Here is a 19,486-nt window from a genome sequence, read left to right on the forward strand (position 1 = left end):
CCATTAACTATATTCTCTATATTCTTTTTCTTCTCTCTCAAGCCTACGTACATTCATCCAACAGTGTGACTCGTTTAGTGGTCTGAATCTGTCCTATTGTGAATCTGCAATTTTTTACTATCCAGGAGCACTTTTGATTTACACCTTTAAATCACTAGGCGCTAAGCTGCAACATTTCTAGGTTAACTTTTTGCTTTTTGAGCGCATATCTTTGACCTGGAATAACCCTGTAGACCAGGCTGTCTTTGAATTCTCAGAGATCCGCCTGTCTCTGCCTCCCAGGCATTGGGATTAAAGGCGTGTGCTACTACACCTTGAACTCACAGAGATCTGTTTATCTCTGCCTTTTAAGCACTGGGATTAAAGGCGTGTGCTACCACACCTTGAAGTCACAGAAGTTTGCTTTAAGAATTTTAACTTTTAGTCTGCATATATTTTTAACACACTTTAAACCATTTAGAAATTTTCTGTCTTTGAATCTCTCTTTACTGTATATCTCTCTTTTTCTGATGACAAGAGCCTTTAATTTGCCAAGCAATATCAGTAGGACTAAAGGCGTGGCTTTGCCAGCTAGATCCAGTCCATTCCTTAGCTTTCCAGCCTCATGGCTGAGGTACAGGCTGCAAGGTCCCTGCCAGCCAGCGAGCTACAACAGACAACACTCAAGTCCTCTCTCTGTAGCCGGCCCTCCTGCCTCAAACAGTCAGAGTTTGCCATGGCAGGAAAGCCCAGAAAGCCGGCATTTTTAAACGGCACAGCTTTTTTCCTGCTACGGCTGAAAACCGAAAAGCATGTGTTCAGCTTTTCATCAACACTGTTTAAGTGTTTTGTGGCAGGACCTCTTAATGAGCTGCTGGGTTTTGCAGCTAAAGCTGAGTCAGGAAGCCTCTTGGGGCTACCAGGTAGGAGCGGCACTCAGCATTTTAATTCTGAGACTGAGCATGCAGCACAGAAATTCTTTTCATCCAAGTAACATCCAAATCTGACAGGCAGAGCACTGCACAGTCTAAAAACACGTCTCTGTATGGCGGCAGGAATCCGCCATGCTCTTCCGCCTGCCTAAGCCTGATTCTGCCTTCTGCCCAGGAGCAGGCGGGAAGCTCTGAGTCATCGTCACAGTCTCAGAGCACTCTCCTTCCGATCCCAAGCGGGAACACAAACATAAAGCCAGAGTTTGCACTGGCGGCACAGCCCCAAGAAGCCACTCTTTGAAATGACATAGCGTTTTTTTCTGCTGCTGTTGCCGAATCAGGAAATCTCTCTACAGCACGCCACCAACAAACAGCAAAAATCTGTGTTAAACTCTCTCTCCATTATTTTTAAGCCTTCTCAGGTTTTTTAAGTGGGTTTAGTTAGCCACACGTCTGGGCGTCATTTGTAGTAATATGGGCGGCGGCAGGGTTGCGTCCCCAAATCCCCAGCCGCCTGGCTCCGGCTAGCTTATGCCCCAAATAATTACACGGACACTGTATTCTTTTAAACACTGCTCTGGCCCATTTCTAATAATCTATGTAGCGCCCCTAGGTGCGCTTACCGGGAAGATTCTAGCCTAAGTCCATCCTGGGTCGGAGCTGGGGCATGGTGTGCGTCTTCCCTGGAGCAGGCAGCATGGCGTCTCTCTGAAGTGTCTGCTCCGGAGAGGAGAGCTGTGGAGTCTGACCTCACTTCCTCTTCCTCCCAGCCTTCCCTTCTGTTTACTCCACCCACCTAAGGGTGGGCCTATCAAATGGGCCTAGCAGTTTCTTTATTGCTTAAACAATGAAATCAACAGATTAATATATGACACTCCCACATCACTTCCCCTTTTTCTGTTTAAACAAAAAAAGGAAGGCTTTAACCTTAACATAGCAAAATTACATATAACAAAACAGTTATCAAGTAAAAGTTACATCAGAAACATTTATACATATAACAAAATTGACCTTAAATCTCTATCAATGCAAATTATTCATACCTATATCACCTTTATCCGAATCATCCTGTTTCCCCAAGTTTACCCCATCTTCCCCTTCTCACTTTTCTCTCCCCATCTCCCCTTACCCCTCTCCCACCCCACCCCCAAGATCCCAATTTTTTGCCTGGCGATCTTGTCTACTTCCCATAACCAGGAGGATATCTATATGTTTTTCTTTGGGTTCACCTTCTTATTTAGCTTCTTTAGGATATCAAATTATAGACTCACTGACCTTTGTTTATGGCTAGAAACCAATTATGAGTGAGTACATCCCAGGAGAAGATCTTCACCAACCCTGCAACAGACAAAGGTCTGATCTCCAAAATATATAGAGAACTCAAGTAACTAGACTTTAAAATGCTAATTAACCCAATTAAAAAATGGGGCACTGTTCTAAACAGAATTCTCAACAGAAGAAGTTCAAATGGCCAAAAGACACTTAAGGTCATGATCAACCTCCTTAGCGATCAGGGAAATGCAAATCAAAACAATTTTGAGATATCATCTTACACCTGTTAGAATGGCTAAAATCAAAAACACCAAGGATAGCCTTTGCTGGAGAGGTTGTGGAGGAAGGGGAACCCTCATCCATTGCTGGTGGGAATGCAATCTTGTGCAACCACTTTGGAAATCAGTGTTTCGGTTTCTCAGGAAATTCGGGATCAACCTACCCCTGGACCCAGCAATGCCACTCTTGGGAATATACCCAAGAGATGCCCGATCATATGACAAGGGCATTTGTTCAACTATGTTCATAGCAGCATTATTTGTAATAGCCAGAACCTGGAAACAACCTAGATATCCTTCAATGGAAGAATGGATGAAGAAAGTGTGGAATATATACACATTAGAGTACTACTCAGCGGTAAACAACAATGACTTCTCAAATTTTGCATGCAAATGGATGGAAATAGAAAACACTATCCTAAGTGATGTAACCCAGACCCAAAAAGTTGATATTTGCCTTTTAAGACTATCAAGCTCATATTTTCCAGAAAAGAGAACAGGAATTTTTTGTTGATAGTGGGAACCTCTTTTCTTCTAAAAGAGGGATTTAAGCATCCAACAAGGAGCTCCCTTTCTTTTAAAATATTCTGTAGTACACCAGTATTCACTGATCAGAATGAGAGTTTTCTTCAAAGATGTTTGAAAAATACTGTGGATGTAACACAGTGGTAGAACATACAAGAATGCAAAGAAATATAGAGGGTAGGACACACACACACAGACACACACACAGGAGGCAATGGAAGGAAAAAGATGGAAAAATAACTACTCAGTTCCCCTTTTTTTCATATCTAAAATGATTTTTCTGTGTTGTCATTGTGACACAAATCCTTCCTAGTCATATTCCATCAATTATATATTCATGGAGTAAATTATAGACCTTCTGTAATTTGTATTACCTGACAGACCTACTTGTAACCTTTATAAATTTCAGAGCATACTACTTTTCCCTACAGAACATTGTAATGTCGACTCCCCCACCTAACTCCATATATCCTTCCTTATAGTACACCTTAGATTATAAATTTTAAATCTTATTTTTTCGAGCTACACCTTGGCACTAATTTTTTTCCACAGGAGAAACCACATCCTTAAATTATTTCCCTACACCAAGTTACTTAACAGATGCGTATAGTGTTTAGTTGACAAGGAATATTGTTTAGAAGGCTTGCTCATTTGATTCAGCCTGATGCCCAAGATAAGCAAGCCTGACAAGGTATGGGATGAAGTTCCTCACTCTTGAGCTAATCCAGCCAGTTTTCTGCAGGAGTCTTAACCGAAAGATTTCTGTGATCATCCTGGTTTGTGGGCATATCTGTGGGTCACTTTCCTGATGACTTTTTGATGAGAAAGAGTCAGACTACTAGTGGTACCATCACCACTTGGGGGTTCCTAGGCTCTATAAGAACATGAACTGAGCAGAGGCTAGGGGCAACCCAGTAAGCAGAGTTCCTCCATGATTTCTGTTTTGGTTACTGCTTGAGGTTCTAACCTGCCTTCCTCCAATGATGAATTATAACCTGAAAATGGAAGAAGAAGTAATCCCTGTCTTTGCCAAGTTGCTTCTGGTAATAAAGTTTATCTCTACAATAGAAAACAAACTAAAACACCTAGTCTATATTTGGATAACCTAACTTCTTTGGAATTCATGTTGTGAGAAAATATCAAATTATTTACTATTTTCTCTGACCATACCTACACCCAAGGGTCGGGAACCTTTTGTGCACTTCCTTTTACACTGATTCATCAAATTTTTCAGTATCCTTATTCCTTTTGTTTATTTTCAGTCATTGGCAACCAGGCTGTCATTGAACTCACAGAGATCCTTCTGCCTCTGCCTCCTGAGTGCTGGGATTAAAGGCATGCACCACTACCCTAAGGAGACAGATGCCACAGCCTCCTGCCAATACACAGATTAATAGAAGTGAGTTAATGTGAAATGTAAGAGTTAGTTATTAAGAAGCCTGACCTAATAGACCAAGCAGTATTGTAATAAGATAGTTTCTGTGTGATTATTTGGATCTGGAAGACTGGGAATGAACGAACAGTCTCCAACTACAAGTCATGCCACAGCACTTCTTAATACAGCTTCAATATTGACATACTGGGATACAGAGATGTATAATACCCACACTCGTCAAGGTTCTCAGTACCATACATGAATTTTCTCTCATGGCGTGGACTTCACATCTAATCAAAAGAACAATTGCTTATCCCTATAAGCTGTCATGTCACTATTACAGCAGTAGACACATCTTGCCAAAAAAGATGGTGTAGAAGGTAAGGTCCAGCTCTGGAAGAGGTCACTGACATCTTCTCTTCCTCAGCAGCCTTCAAATCACCTTCCATCATCATGAAAGTTAGTTAGCAGGGAAAGAGTGTCATGATTAGACCAAGATGGATTTCTCTATATCCTGCATGTGTGGTGTCTTCAGTGATAGTCTGTCCATTTAGCTATGGTGGGCAACTAGGAACAGTAGCAATAATATTCATTGTTGTTTGCCACTGGTGCCTCCATGATCAATTAGGTATAGGGATCAGACCTATTCTGTGTGTTCCACCTATGGTATTAGGGTACCTATGGAAACCAGGAAACTAGAAACAGGCCCTTTGTGGAGTTGGCTTAGAATTCAGAAATCAGTCTGCTTCTGCCTCTGATTCCAGATTAATGGGAATAAAGGCAAACACCACCATACTTAAATAAAAACTTACATTTTTTAATAGCTTAAAAATTATTGAGGTCATAAAGCTTCATCCCCCTTGCTTTGCTTTGGTGGGTATCCTCTCCTGTTCCTTCCCCCAAACCTTGCTCCCAGCCTAAACCTTTGGCTCCTAGAATATTGTCCATGTTATTTCATATCACATTTGTCCTACCATCTCCTCTTATTCTGTTTTTCACTTGGGTTGTAGTGTCCGAGGTTCCCAAGCAGCTCCTTCATGCATACTTCACTTTGGTCAACTCTTTTTCTTGTCCCAGGCTTCCTCGGCTTTGACTTCTATCACCTGCTTGAACCCCTGTGTCCCAGTATCCCTCTTTGCTACTTTCACTCACTATTTCACATATAGGCTACTATTCCCTACACACCTCCACAAAGGACCTGTATCTAGTTTCCTAGATTCCAAAGGTACCATAGTACCATAGGTGAAACACATAGTCAAAGCCAACACTCTGTGCTGGTCAGAGCAACATAGTGAGACCCTATCTCAATAACATGATTTTGTTTTTTGTTGATGTTGTGTGTGAATGTGTGTGTGTTTGTGATTTTTTTTAAATAAAGGAATTTAAACAGATGGTGTGACTCCCAAAGGATTAGTCATTAAATAAAAACATTCAGTATGTCAATAAAAGAATCACTCTGTCAAGTGGTCTATAAATGGAATTCAACCATTGGAAGCCAGAGTATTTTAGTTAATCATAGCAGATAGTGTTTAGTACATCCATATATCACAAAATCATGTTTATTTTGGCCTGAGATATTTTACCCAACTGTTACTTCGTAAGAGGATTTAAGGTAATGGCCTAACATAGATGTCTGTTAGAATTCCACAGTTTGCCAGTCTCTCATAAACCTAATCTCTTAGAGCATTTACATTTATAGTACCCAACGATACCATTCCCTCCAAGATATCTATGAAAGCTTGTAGGGGATTATTTTTGTAGATTTAGAATTGTCTAAGTTCTGTTAATTTACTGTTTGACATACATGTCAAATAAATATTAGTTTTTACAATTTAAAGAGGCAGTTTTCTGTGCTTAAAGCTGGGCTTTTAACTTACCATCCATTTACACTTACCAAATATGGTATTTGTTTAGAATATGCTTTTGTGTGCATATTATGTCTTCATGCCTCAGGCAAGAATGCTGTCATTTGCTCCTTATTAGGCTTCTCGAGAACATGTGGTTCATAAAGTGGACAACCGTGTAGCCATCCAATGTGCCTTCTTTTAGAACATTGGTTCTGAATAGTTTGATAATGCAATTTTTTTACACTAGTGTGTGTGTGTGTGTGTGTGTGTGTGTGCGTGCGTGCATTGTATACATCTACATGTGTATGTATGTATTTGCATGTATGCGGAAGCCAATGGTCAATATTAGGTGGCTTTCATTTTATTGAAAATAGTTTTTTTTTCTCACATCATATAACCAGATTGTGGTTTCCCCTCTTTATACTTTTCAAAATCCCTCCATCTCCCTTCCTATCAGAATTCATGCCGTTTTTGTATTTCATTAGAAAACATAAAGGGTTCTAAAGGATAATAGTAAAATAAAATAAGATATAGTAAAATTAAAGATTATAAGATAAAAACTAGCACATCAGAATTTGGCAAAAAAATAAAATAAAATAAAAGGAAGAAAAAGAGCCCAAGAGAAGGCACTAGAAAGAGAGACCCACTTGTTTGTTCACTCAGGAATCTTATAAAAACACTAAACTATAATATGTACATGAAGGACCTATAAGGTGAAAATAGAGAAGCAATATATTAATAATTAATGAAAACTCCTGACATGAAGTTATGAAACATGAAACCTCTGATGATGTTATTGAGTTTGCTTTCTACTGGTCCTCTATTGTTTAGAATGTATCTTATCATCAAGAGTAGTTTGTTTTCTTAGTGAGACTCCCTTGGAACAAACTATATTTCCATTTTCAAGTGGTTATCAATTAGAGATTGCTTCTAGGTTAGGGATGAAGGCATGTGTCCAAGTTCAATTCTTTTAATTCTAGGACCCCATTTGGTATAGACCCATACAGGCCCTGTGCATCCTACCTTGGTCTCTGTGAATTCATATTGTGTATAGAACATGTTGATTTAGAAGGCCTTTTTTTCCCCTTGGTGGTCTCTATATCCTCTGGCTCTTATATATATACACAGGGTTTTCTGATTTTTGAGGGGACAGAGTTGATGAAAACAACCTATTTTTGGCAGTGTTTCAACTCAAGTAGATGTAAACCAACCCCTGTACTGGAAGCTTTATTTGATGACAAGAGACGACCAGAATTGTTCTTTAATATCTGCAAGAAATTGTGTTGCAAATTTGATGGAGATTGCATTGCATTTATAGACTGTTTTTGGTAGAATGACTATGTTTACTACGTTAATTCCATCAGTCAATGATCTTAGGAGATCTATCTTCTGATACCATCCTCAACTTCTTTCTTCAGTGTCTTGAAATAGTTTATCACACAAGTCCTTCTTTCACTTGGGTAGGTAGAGTTACCCCAATATGTTTTATATTATTCGATGCTACTGTGAAAGATGTTGTTTCACTGATTTCTTTCTCTGTTTGTCATTTGTATATGGGAAGGGGAATTATTCTCTAATTCTCTTTCTTCTGGGGTCTTTTGTGGTTGAGGTATCAGGGTAACTGCTACCTCATAAAACATACTGGGCAATTTCCCTTCTGTTTCTATTTTGTGGAATAATTTGAGAAGGATTGATATTAACTCTGTTTTGAAAGCTTAATAGAATTCTGCATGAAAACCATTCCCCCCCTGGGCTCCTTTTTCTTGGAAGATTTTTTAATTAATGCTTCTATTTCACTAGGGGTTATATGTCTGTTTTAATTTCTTATCTAATCTTTATTTATATGGTAAATTGTTTGTGTTGAGAAAATTATACATTTCTTTTCTTATGCATCTATGTAATACATATATGCACACACGCATTCGTGCATGGGGAAGGAGAGGTGGTTTAGAGAGGAAGAGTGTTTGTTATGTAAGCACAAGAACCTGAGTTCAGATTTGTATTCATGGAGATTCACCTCCCTCTGCCTGCTGAGCATTGGTACTAAAGGCATGAACCACCACATTTAGTTCAATTTCAGTTCTATAACGGACAGATCAAGATTTGCCTATCTTGGGTGACCAAGGTTCAGTAAATCACAGGAGTAAGCTTTTTAGCACTAGCCATAAAACAGGCTTTGTGGATTGGGGTGTAGCTCAGTTGATAGAGCACTCGCCTGACATGGACATTTCTTTTTAGATTTTTCAGTTTGGTAGGGTACAGGTTTTTAAGGTATGTTCTTATGAGTCTTTGGATTTCATCAATATCTGTTATTACATACCCCTATTCATTTCTAATTTTATTAATTTGGATATTAGTTAGTTCCAGTATTTCTGTCTGAATGACCTATCTATTGGTCAGAGTAGAGTATTGAAGTCTCCTATTCTTAGTGTGTGAGGGTCAATATGTGATTTAAACTGTAGTAGTATTTCTTTTGTGAATTTTTGTACCTTCATGCTTGGTGCATTAATGTTAAAAATGGAAATGTCCTCTTGGTGGGTTTTGCCTTTGATAAATATGTGGTGAACTTCTCTATCTCATCTGATTTGTTCTGGTGTGAATTGTACTTTATCAGACAATAAAAAGGCCATATCAGCCTGCTTCTTGGGTTCATTTTTTAAGAATAATATTTTTTATTCTTTTAAACTGAGGTAATGTCTATCTTTGATGTTAAGGTGTGTTTCTTGTATGCAGCAGAAGGATGGATACTATTTTCACAACTATTATGTTAGTTTGTACCTTTTTAATGGGAAATTGTGACCATTGATGTTGAGAGATATCAATGAGCAATGTATATGAAGACTTGTTATTTTGTTATTGTTGTTGTAGTTATTGTGGTGGTGGTGATAGTGATGATGGTGATGATAGTGGAGGTGGGGGTGGTGTGTGTATGTTTATGTTTCTCTCTTTCAATTTGGTGCTCTGGGATTATTTATTCCTTGTGTTTTCTTGGGTGTGCTTAATCTCTATAGGTTGCAGTTTTCCTTCTGGTGCCTTCTGATATTTATTGATAGATATTGCTGAAATTTAGTTTTGTCACGGCATACTTTCTATTCTCTATCTGTTGTGATTAAAATTTTGCTTGATATAGTAGTCTGGGTTGACATCTGTGGTCTCTGAGAGTCTGTAGCAATCTGGCCTGACCCTTTTGACTTTTAGACTCTATTGAATAATCAGGTGTTATTCTAATAGGCATGCCTTTATATGTTACTTGGTCTTTTTCCCTTGCAGTTTTTAATACTTTCTTTGTTTTTATTGTTTTTATTATTATGTGCCAAGGGGACTTAAAAAATAGTCCAGTCTATTTGCATTCTGTGTGCTTCTCATATCTTGATGGGCATTTTGTTCTTTTGATTAGGGTAATTTTCTTTTATATTTTTGTGGAAAATATTTTTTGTGCTTTTGATATGGGTTTCTTCTCTTTCCTCTATTTCTACTATTTTTAGTTTTTGTCTTTTTATAGTGACCAAGATTTCCTGAGTGTTTTATGTCAGGATTTTGTTTTTTTATGTTTAATATTTTCTTGACTGAGGTATCTATTTTTTTATAGTGTCTTCAATCCCTGAGGCTCTCTTCCATAGCTTTTATTTTGTTGTTGGTGAGGCTTCTCTTTGAAGTTCCTGTTTGAGTTCCTAAATGTTTCAGTTCCAAATTTATTTCAATTTGTGTTTTCTTTATTGATTCTATTTCCACTTTCAGATCTTGAACTGTTTTTTCATTCCTTTCTACTGTTTGTGTTTTTATAGGTTTCCTTAAGGGATTTATTCATTTCTTCTTTAATGACCTCTATCATATTCATAAAGACCATTTCAAGATTTTTTTGTTTGTTTGTTTCAGCTTTGTTTCAATACTCAGGGCCTATAGTGGTAGAATTGCTTGACTCTCTAGTGACGACATATTGTCCTGGTTGTTATTAACTGTGTTTTTACACTAATGTCTAGGCAATTGTGTTTGGGAAGAGTTTAATTCTAAAAGCTAATATCTGATTGTTTTTGTTGTGTTGTGTTGTAGTTTGGTGTCTCTGACCTTCTCTGGTTCTTAGGAGAATGTGGTTGCTATGTGTTGACTGGAGGAAATACTTCTTAGATTTTGGTAGGTGTGGCTGCTGGAGGTTCTGGGTAAAATGTGCTTCTAGGGAAGAGTGGAGGTGGTCCACTGGATGGAAGAAAGCAGAGGGTTCCACCAGGATGTGTTTAGACATCAGGCATTAAAATGAGCAGGGAGAAGACACAACAGGTAGTCTGCTATGGTTTTGGGAACAAAACTGGGAACTGTATTTGGAGGAGAGAAGGGAGAATGAAGATCTGGAGCTTGCCTACTTGTTTCACTGGCCTGTTTGCTTTTTCGACTGGTTTTGCTGCTTCTGGGTTCCCAGTGAATTTCTGCTGCTTCAGTGGGCTAGGATAACAACAGTATGAATGGGGAGAAGGAATGAGGGAGAATCTGTATGATCTGCTAGAGATGGGCAGAAAGGAGGGGGTTGCTGTCACAAGTGGCCTGCTGCAGAAATGGAAATGAGATTAGAGGATTTGACTTGGATGAATGGAGGGAGAGGGGAAGAATTGCAGTTAGCCTACCTGCTTCCCTGGCTGGAGTATCTGATGTCCTTCTGTATCATTCTCTACTACTTTTTATTTGCTTGTTTTTTTGCTTGTTTGTTTGTTTGTGTGTGTGAGAGAGAGAGACAGAGACAGAGATACAGAGAGAGACAGAGACAGAGAGTGAGAAATTGAGTCTGTTACTGAACCTAAAGCTCACCAATTCAGTTAGACTAGATGACTAACCAGCCCCTAGTGCTAAGATTACAGATACATTCTACAGTACCATGCATTGTATGCAGATATTAGGCATCCAAGTTCAAACTCACTTACTTGTACAGCAAGTACTTTACCAATAACCATCTTCCCAGCCCTAGTTCCTTACTTCAATTTTAATATTTGTTAGATCTGCTATGTCTTTTAAAAAGTTTCCAAACTTTGTTTTAAATGTAACTTTCACCAAAATTTACACCAGCATGTCTGAACAATATGAACTAAAGGGTGCTAACCAAAGAGCCAAAAAATTACAACCTAAATCAAAGAAGCCCAACATATCTTAATAAATGTTAGTTCAATTACAAAGTATTAACAGTGATTTATCAGTTCTTGTAGTTATGATTCAATTTGCCTGATCGTAACAAAGTGCGGGATTATAGTGCCTTCACATAAGTTGTCTGCCTTTAAACCAGTATCTTTAAGTAAGGATGTCAAGACCAGTTGGAGAGCATTGGTTCATGAATGCCTAATGGAACTAAATTCACAGCGCTCTCACGCTGAGCTGTGCTAGGCTGACAGCATCTTGGAAAACTGTCAAGTCCCAATGCCAGGTGTCTGTAAGTATTCCTGAATGGAAAAGAATCTTTGCAATGTTTAACTGCAGAGTTTTGAGAAACGGGGGTTATGTGAGATTATTTGGTGGACATGAAATGCTCAACCTTATAAGTGAAGGAAGGAAAACTCTGACTGCACAGAGCACGGAGAGAACTTCAGATGAAATGTAAAATTAAATTCAAAAAAATACAAAGGGGAAAAAATGAGTGAAGGCAGACTAACACGTAATGCACACACCAAGGGTTTGGGACTGTGAGTGGCAGAACATGGGCTTAGCAAGTCCAAGGCCTTGGCTTCTATTCTCAGTCCTGCAAAACAGTGCACATGAAGAAAGAATTCCTCATCTCTATGTTTACTTCCTCTTCTTCTCTCTTTTCTCTCTTTTTTTCTTACTTTATTATTCTTTTTTTTTCTTTGAAAACTCCAAAATATCATTCTAAATTCTGATTTGTTCTTTGAATTCAAGGACTGGTTACCTCACACCAAAGCCGCTGGATAGAGAGTAGCTCTGCACACACTTGTTTCAACTTAGCATCTTCAATTTTAGACTTTTGTCTTCAGAGCTGTGAGAGCTACCATTTTTATTAACATTTTTAATTTATTTTACATACCTCTCTTTTCTCCCCCATCCCCCCATTTCCATCTACCACCCTCCTCATCCCTTACTCCTCTGCCTCTATTCAGAAAGGAGCAGGCCTCCCATAAGTTTGAGCAAAGCAAGGCACATCAAGTTGAGGTACGATGAAGCTCCTCCCCCTGCTTCTGGATGAGGTAATCCAGCATGGGGAACATGTTTCCAAAACTCAGTTAAGTGCCAGGGTCAGGTCCTGATCTCACTGCTAGGAAACTTACAACATACCAAGTTACACAACGGTCACACACATGCAGGCTCCATGTTGGTCCAGAGTCCATGAGTTCCTACGTGCTCAGGTCAGCTGTCTGTGGGTCCCTCTGTCATGACCTTAACATCTCTGACTTCTACAATCTCTCCCTTTCTTCAGGAGACTCCCAGAGCTCTGCCTAGTGCTTGGCTGGGGATCTCTGCATCTGCTTCCATCAGTTACTGGATAGAGGGGAGCAATCATTTTTATGATATGACTTAATTTTTTCTGGACAATTTCATGCATAGGTATAGGGCATTTTAATTACTCTCACCCTCACCCTCTCTTCCTTCCTTCCTTCCTTCCTTCCTTCCTTCCTTCCTTCCTTCCTTCCTTCCTTCCTTCCTTCCTACCTTTGTTCATTCCCACCCTTCTTATAAATCCCTCTCCTAAATTCATGTCTTTTGGTTTGACATTATGATCCCCTGAGTTTAACAAAAGCCGTCAGTATGGCCATGGGTATGAAATATATCCACTGGGTCCTGGTAATCTCACCAGTAGTTACATAACTGAAGACAACAACTTCCCATTTCTCAGAATCCATGAGTATCTAATAGTTCTATGGACAAGAGTAAGACCTCATGATCTCCTCCAGCCTATGGCCTACTTTAAACAGAGCCTACTATGGTACATTTGTGATTGCGGTGGTTGTCCTGTCTGGGGAGCCGCATTACATTCTACTTTTGCATTCTTTTCTACCTCTTCTGAGATTTTTACTGAACATGAGTGGGGATGGGATATATGTTGGGTTGAGCTCTTTTCTCAGCATCTTATGATGCTGAAATTGTTCAGAGGGCAGAGGTCCTTACTTCTGGAAGACTCGAGCCTGGCAACATGATTTTAAGTACATATTGTAATACTGTACTTTGGTTTAGGGTTGAACCCTTAGGCTTGGGTGACCTCTCAAGCTTCCCTGAAGAACACTAACTATCCTCCAACTGCCGCTGACTGCCTATAACTCTCGAACTAAGGGTGGTGTCGTGTGGTTCTTTCACTCACCGTATTGGCATATCACCTGGTATGGTATTATGCAGGTCTCTTGTCGGCAACTGTATTGAAGAGAGTTCATGGGCTCAGTATCCCTGTCATGTCCAGGAGACACTATATTGTAGCAGTGCTACTTTTTCTCGGACGCCTACAATCTTTCCGTCCTTTTTTAATCCAATGTTTCCTGAGCTTTGGATATAGTACTATGTTATAGATGCCCCATAAACAGCCAGGTTCTCCATAGTGACTCCTTCTCCACACTTGACTAGTTGTAGTGTTATACACTATCCTCCATCTGCAACAAACAGACAATTCTTTGATGAGGACTGAGAACCTCACTTTTCTATGTATGTAAGGATAAGTACTTAGAAGGCAGTTGGCCATTATATTAATTTAGTAAGCATGATGGCAGTAGGTTTTTTCAAGAGTTTACAACCTCTCTAGTCACATTCCTAAGTGACAGTTATTTTAACTATCCCAATATCTTGGCAGATAATCATTTTGCCTTGAGGATTTAAGAATAATTATCTAGGACAAAACCTTCAATTGATTGAAAGCTGATAGATTCATCCCAACGAAGCCATTTCCTTTATTAGAAGTTCTTTATGTAATTAGTCCCAAAAACATGTGTTTATTCCTTTCACATTAATATTGTTTAATTTAATATGCTTCAACTTTATTAATGCTTCCATTGTAATGGCCTTTTCTTTTTGTGCTTTTGTTTAGAACATATTTTAGTTGTAAGCAAAATAAATATGTCTCAGTTGTTCCTTTGTGATAGAAGTTTGGAACATTTATTATAATTATTAGGCATACTGTGAATATTTAGTGACTTATTATTGTTCCCGTTATAAAGCCTACACTTTGCAGTCCCAAACAAAATCATAAGGACAAGAATAACTTTAAGAAATTTACCACGTACTTTCCAAGATATAATGTATGGATTTTATTTGACCGAAGCATAATATCTGATGTCTTGAAGGAAAAAAAAAGACCAGACAAAATGACTATTTAATGAGTCTTGCTACAGTATTTCCCATACGTTATTGTTTTTATTCACCCAACCAGTCTGACTCTTGGCATTCTAGTTAATATCACTGTTGAGACAAAACTTTGAAGTGTAAAGATTTAAATTCTTTGCCCGTAGTCTTAAAGCATTAACTTTCAGAAGTTGACTTAAGTCTACAGATATGTACAGAATGCTCATAAAACTGCTTTTCTCAAGGACACCACCAGCTTGCATTTTCCCTTCATCTGTGGCTATCTTTCTCTATCAGTTTCATTTGGAAAAACTGACGCTTTCTTTCTTCTCAAAATCCTCTGTTTTCTTGAGTTTGTAATGGGAATGTCAGGATTCTTCTCAGTCTCATTTGCTCTTTCTTGCATCTCTTGACAATCAAGTGAATTCAGATTTGTCTCAAGGCCTCTCTGCCCTCTTTTGTCTTTCTCTGCATGACCCCATGTAAGTCTTCTGTGACTGTAAATGCTATCTCTCTTCCAATGACTCTGAGCCTAACTTCTGTACTGAGTCTAAAGTGTCCAACCCTGTATTTGGAATATCTACTTGGACATGTAACAGACATCACAAGTTTATCACAGTTAGTAACAAAATTTAGATTTTATCATCTTTTAGTATGTTCCTACCTCAATAGTCATTACATCATGAATGTGACCACTGTCTACTCAGCTATTCAAAGTCAAAGCCTAAAACCCTTGCATGTTCTTTTCATCTCTGCTCCCAGAGGAAGTCCTGGCCCCATCTGTTTATGCCAGTCCTCAACTTTTTATTTCTACTGTACAATCCTAGCCCAAAACAAGATGACTGCCAGGCATAAGAACATATACAACTGCCACTCTTGAGCTTTGAGAGTCTCTACCAGTAATCAGAATAATCATGTATATAAAATCAAATTACATCATAATCCTGATTATATGTGATCACCTTCTAGCCTGTCCAAAATAAAGTAAAAATCAGTAATACCTTTTAATACCTTCTCTAACTTTATTAAAAACATTTCCACTACATCTCCTGATAATTACTGTGATTGCTGTACTGTATCAGTTTCTGATGCTTACTTTACCATACACATCACTACCTTAGAGCATCCTCTACTTCCTTTTTATCAACTTGTAGTAATTACCTCTAAGATCTTTCCTACTCTGATCTCTCTTGCCACTGAAGTTTAACTCAGATAACACCTTGGAGAATATTTCTTTGACTTTTGTTTTAGCTTCTTATCTCAGTCCTTTTTTATTATGTATATATTTCATTACTAATTCCTCCCCTCTCCCATTTTTTACATTTCTGCAGCTGGTAAAGATATTTGAAGATATTTATTTATTTATTTATTTATTGGTTTTTCGAGACAGGGTTTTTCTGTGGCTTTCAAGCCTATCCTGGAACTAGCTCTTGTACCTGGCCTCAAATTTACAGAGATTCGCCTGCCTCTGCCTCTCAAGTGCTGGGATTAAAGGCGTGTGCCACCACTGCCAGGCAATATTTATTATATTTATTGACTTTCATGAAATATTGTCATCTTGGGTTATGAAACTTACTCCCTTTTCTGTCTTGATGATATATAAATGTAGTCTCTTATTTGTTCACAATTGTTTTCTCAACATTGTGTGTGTGTGTGTGTGTGTCCAGGCCAGAGGTTGTCAGTTATTTGTCTCTTTCTGCCCTCCTTTGCATATAAGGTCTCCACTAAACCTGACACTCATCTGTTAGTTAAACAGACTGGAATCCAAGAATCTACTTGTCTCTGACCTTACTCTGTTAGGGTTATATATTCTTCTAAGCAATCTGACTTTTTTACATAAGTGCTGGATGTCTGAACTCAAAACCCTATGTTTGCATAAAAGCCACTTTACCAACTGAGCCATGTCTCTGGCCCTGTTTTCCGAGCATTTAAAACAGTGACTTTTTGGTACTCAACAAAGCTGTGGAACATATAAAAACATCAGTGAGTCCATACCCTTCAGAGGACGGGGTAGCATGTGCCATGTGTGGGTTTATGTCACAGCTTTTCCTCCATAAGATCTGATAAAAGTATATTAAAAATAATAAACATTGTTTTTTTAAAAAATAAAATCTTATGTATGTCCCATTGAGTTGACCTTAATGAACTCTACCCCATTTTCATATTCTCTTAGGTCCTCATCATCACTCTTTCTCCTCTGGAGTTCACAGATGCATTTAAATTTATTTCATGGCTCTCAGTCTTGTTTTTCTGAAACTCATTTCTTTAAAACAGTCATTTTCTTTTCAAGGACTCAAATTAAGTAACATTACTCCCCTTTATTGCTTCCTATCATTTTCAGCATGACATATACCAGTCTTTCAGGTTCTTAAAGATTCACTATGTCCACTTTTTTTCGCTCATTCTCATGCCCTACTTCAGAACCTGACATATTAGCTATTGGGCACTTTTTTTCTGGACTCCCTGAACGCTGTGGTGTATTATCTAGATTAGATTGGCTTGTAGGCATGTTTGTAAGGGATTATTTTGATTACATTAATTGAGGTAGGAACTTCTGCCCACCCTGGGTGGCACCACGGAAGGGAGGATTATGAATTATATGAGAGTGGTGGAGAAGACAAGTTTAACATCATCACACATTCATTAATTTATTGGCCTCTGCTCTTGACTGCAATAATGGTCATAGTGTGACTATCTGCTTCATGTTCCTGCCACCTTATTTACTGCAATGATAGGCTGTGTTTTAGTTAGAGTTTCTATTGCTGTATGGAGACACTATGGCCATGACAACAAACATAAATGAAAATATTTATTTGGGTGGCTTACATTTTCAGAGGTGTGGTCCATTATCATCATGGCAAGCAATGCTGTTATATAAGCAGACATGGTGCTTGAGAGGTAGCTGAGAGTTTTACATCTTGTGCAGGCAGCAGGAAGTGGTCTGAGACATTGGGTGGTATGGTATCTTGAGCATCTATGAGACCTCAAATCCTGCCTCCATAGTGACACACGTCCTCCAACAAGACCACATCTACTGTAATAAGGCAATCTTTCTAATAGTGCCATTCTTTTTGGGGGACATTTTCTTTTAAATCCTCAGAGACTGTAACCTGTAATTGTGCACCAGAATAACCCCTTTCTCTCTTTTTAAAGTTGCTTTTGTCTGAGTTTTATAATAGCAATAGGAAATCAAACTAAGGTAACAGTCATCTATCAGGCATGAAGTTCTCACTAAATACTGAATCTGCAGAGTCTTCATCTTAGACTTGCCAGTGTCCATAATTGTAAGCAATAAATTTTTTGTTTCTAAGACAACCAGCAATTTTCTATGTCAACCTGAGAATACTAAGCTAACAATCAAGGTTAGTTCAGTTAATAATTATTAGGTGAATGATAAGTTAAAATATTCTCAAATATACTTTGAAGATGTTTCTTACATCAACCCTTTCTTTTCTTACTAACATTTCTCATTTCAGTTTTTAAGTCATACAAAGGAAAACCTCACAATGATGCCAAAATTTTTCTTTTAATAGGGATTTCTCTTATTTTCACGGAAAAGAACACATGCATATACATCCCACTCATTCTTCTGCCTCTGTCATGAATTCGTTAGACCATATGTTGTGAAGCATTGTCAATTATATGTTACATTCTTTTTAAACACCTTCCTGTAATTTACTTTGACAGCAAATTTCCTTTTTCTTGACTTCATGTTATAGTCATGCATTTCTTTTATGAAATATTTTTTCACTTCTCTGAGATTTGAAATTCTTCAGCTGAACTTTTTAGCATTAGTTGCATATGTCTCAAATTCTGCTGTTCATGAACGGCCAACATGAATTATGTTGAAATGAATTGGGCAATTCTTTATTGAAGAAGGTATCTTCTAAATGTCCTCACAATTAGAAGCACAGTGGGTGGTCAATAAATAGTTAGCAATTGATCACATGCTATTTTAAGAAGTGATTATTGTGAATTCTTTATTTAGGTCTGAACTTCATTTTTTACTGGACTATTTGTTCTTTTGATGAACAATTTCTTGAGTTCTTTGTGTATTTTGAAGATCAGACCTATGTCCGATGTGGGGTTGATGATCTTTTCCTGTTCCATAGGTTGCCAATTTGTCTTGTTGACCATGTCCTTTCATTTACAGAAAGTTCTCAGTTTCAAAAGGTCCTATTTATTAATTGTTTCTCTCAGTGTCTGTGCTATTGGGGTCATATTTAGGCATGGTCTCTGTGCCAGTGCATTCAAGTGTGGTTCCCATTATATTACATACAGTGTGCTTGATTTTATGTTGAGATCTTTGATCTATTTGGATTTGAGTTTTGGGCATGATGATAGATATGGAAATATTTTCATTCTTCTCTGTGTTGATATCCAGTTATGCCAGCAGCATTTTTGAATATGCTTTCTTTATTCCATTTTATATTTTTTGCTTCTTTGTTAAAAATCAAGTATTTGTAGGTGTGTAGATTGTATGTCTTCAATTCAGTTCCATTAGTCTTCCTGTCTGTTTTTATGACAATACTGTTTTTTTTCAGTATTGTAGTTCTGTAGTAGAGTTTGAAGTCAGGAATTGTGATGCCTCCAGAAGTTCCTTTATTGTACATGATTGTTTTAGCTATCATGGGTTTTTTGCTTTTCAATATAAAGTTGAGTGTTGTTCTTACAAGGTCTATGAAGAATTCTAAGATGGCTGAAAGACACTTAAGGAAATGCTCAATATCCCTAGCCATCAGGGAAATGCAAATCAAAACAACTCTGAGATTCCTTTTCATACCCATAAGAATGGCCAAGATCAAAAACACTGATGGCAACTTATGCTGGAGAGGATGTGTAAAGGGAACACTATTCCCTTGCTGGTGGGAGTGCAAACTGGTACATGCACTTTGGAAATCAGTATGGCAATTTCTCAGAAAATTAAGAAATAACCTATCTCAAGACCCAGCAATACCACTTTTGGGTATATATGCAAAGGATGCTCAGTCATACCACATAGACATATGCTCAACTATATTC

The sequence above is a fragment of the Microtus pennsylvanicus genome, chromosome 9 (assembly GCF_037038515.1).
Source record: "Microtus pennsylvanicus isolate mMicPen1 chromosome 9, mMicPen1.hap1, whole genome shotgun sequence".
NCBI classification, from domain to species: domain Eukaryota; kingdom Metazoa; phylum Chordata; class Mammalia; order Rodentia; family Cricetidae; genus Microtus; species Microtus pennsylvanicus.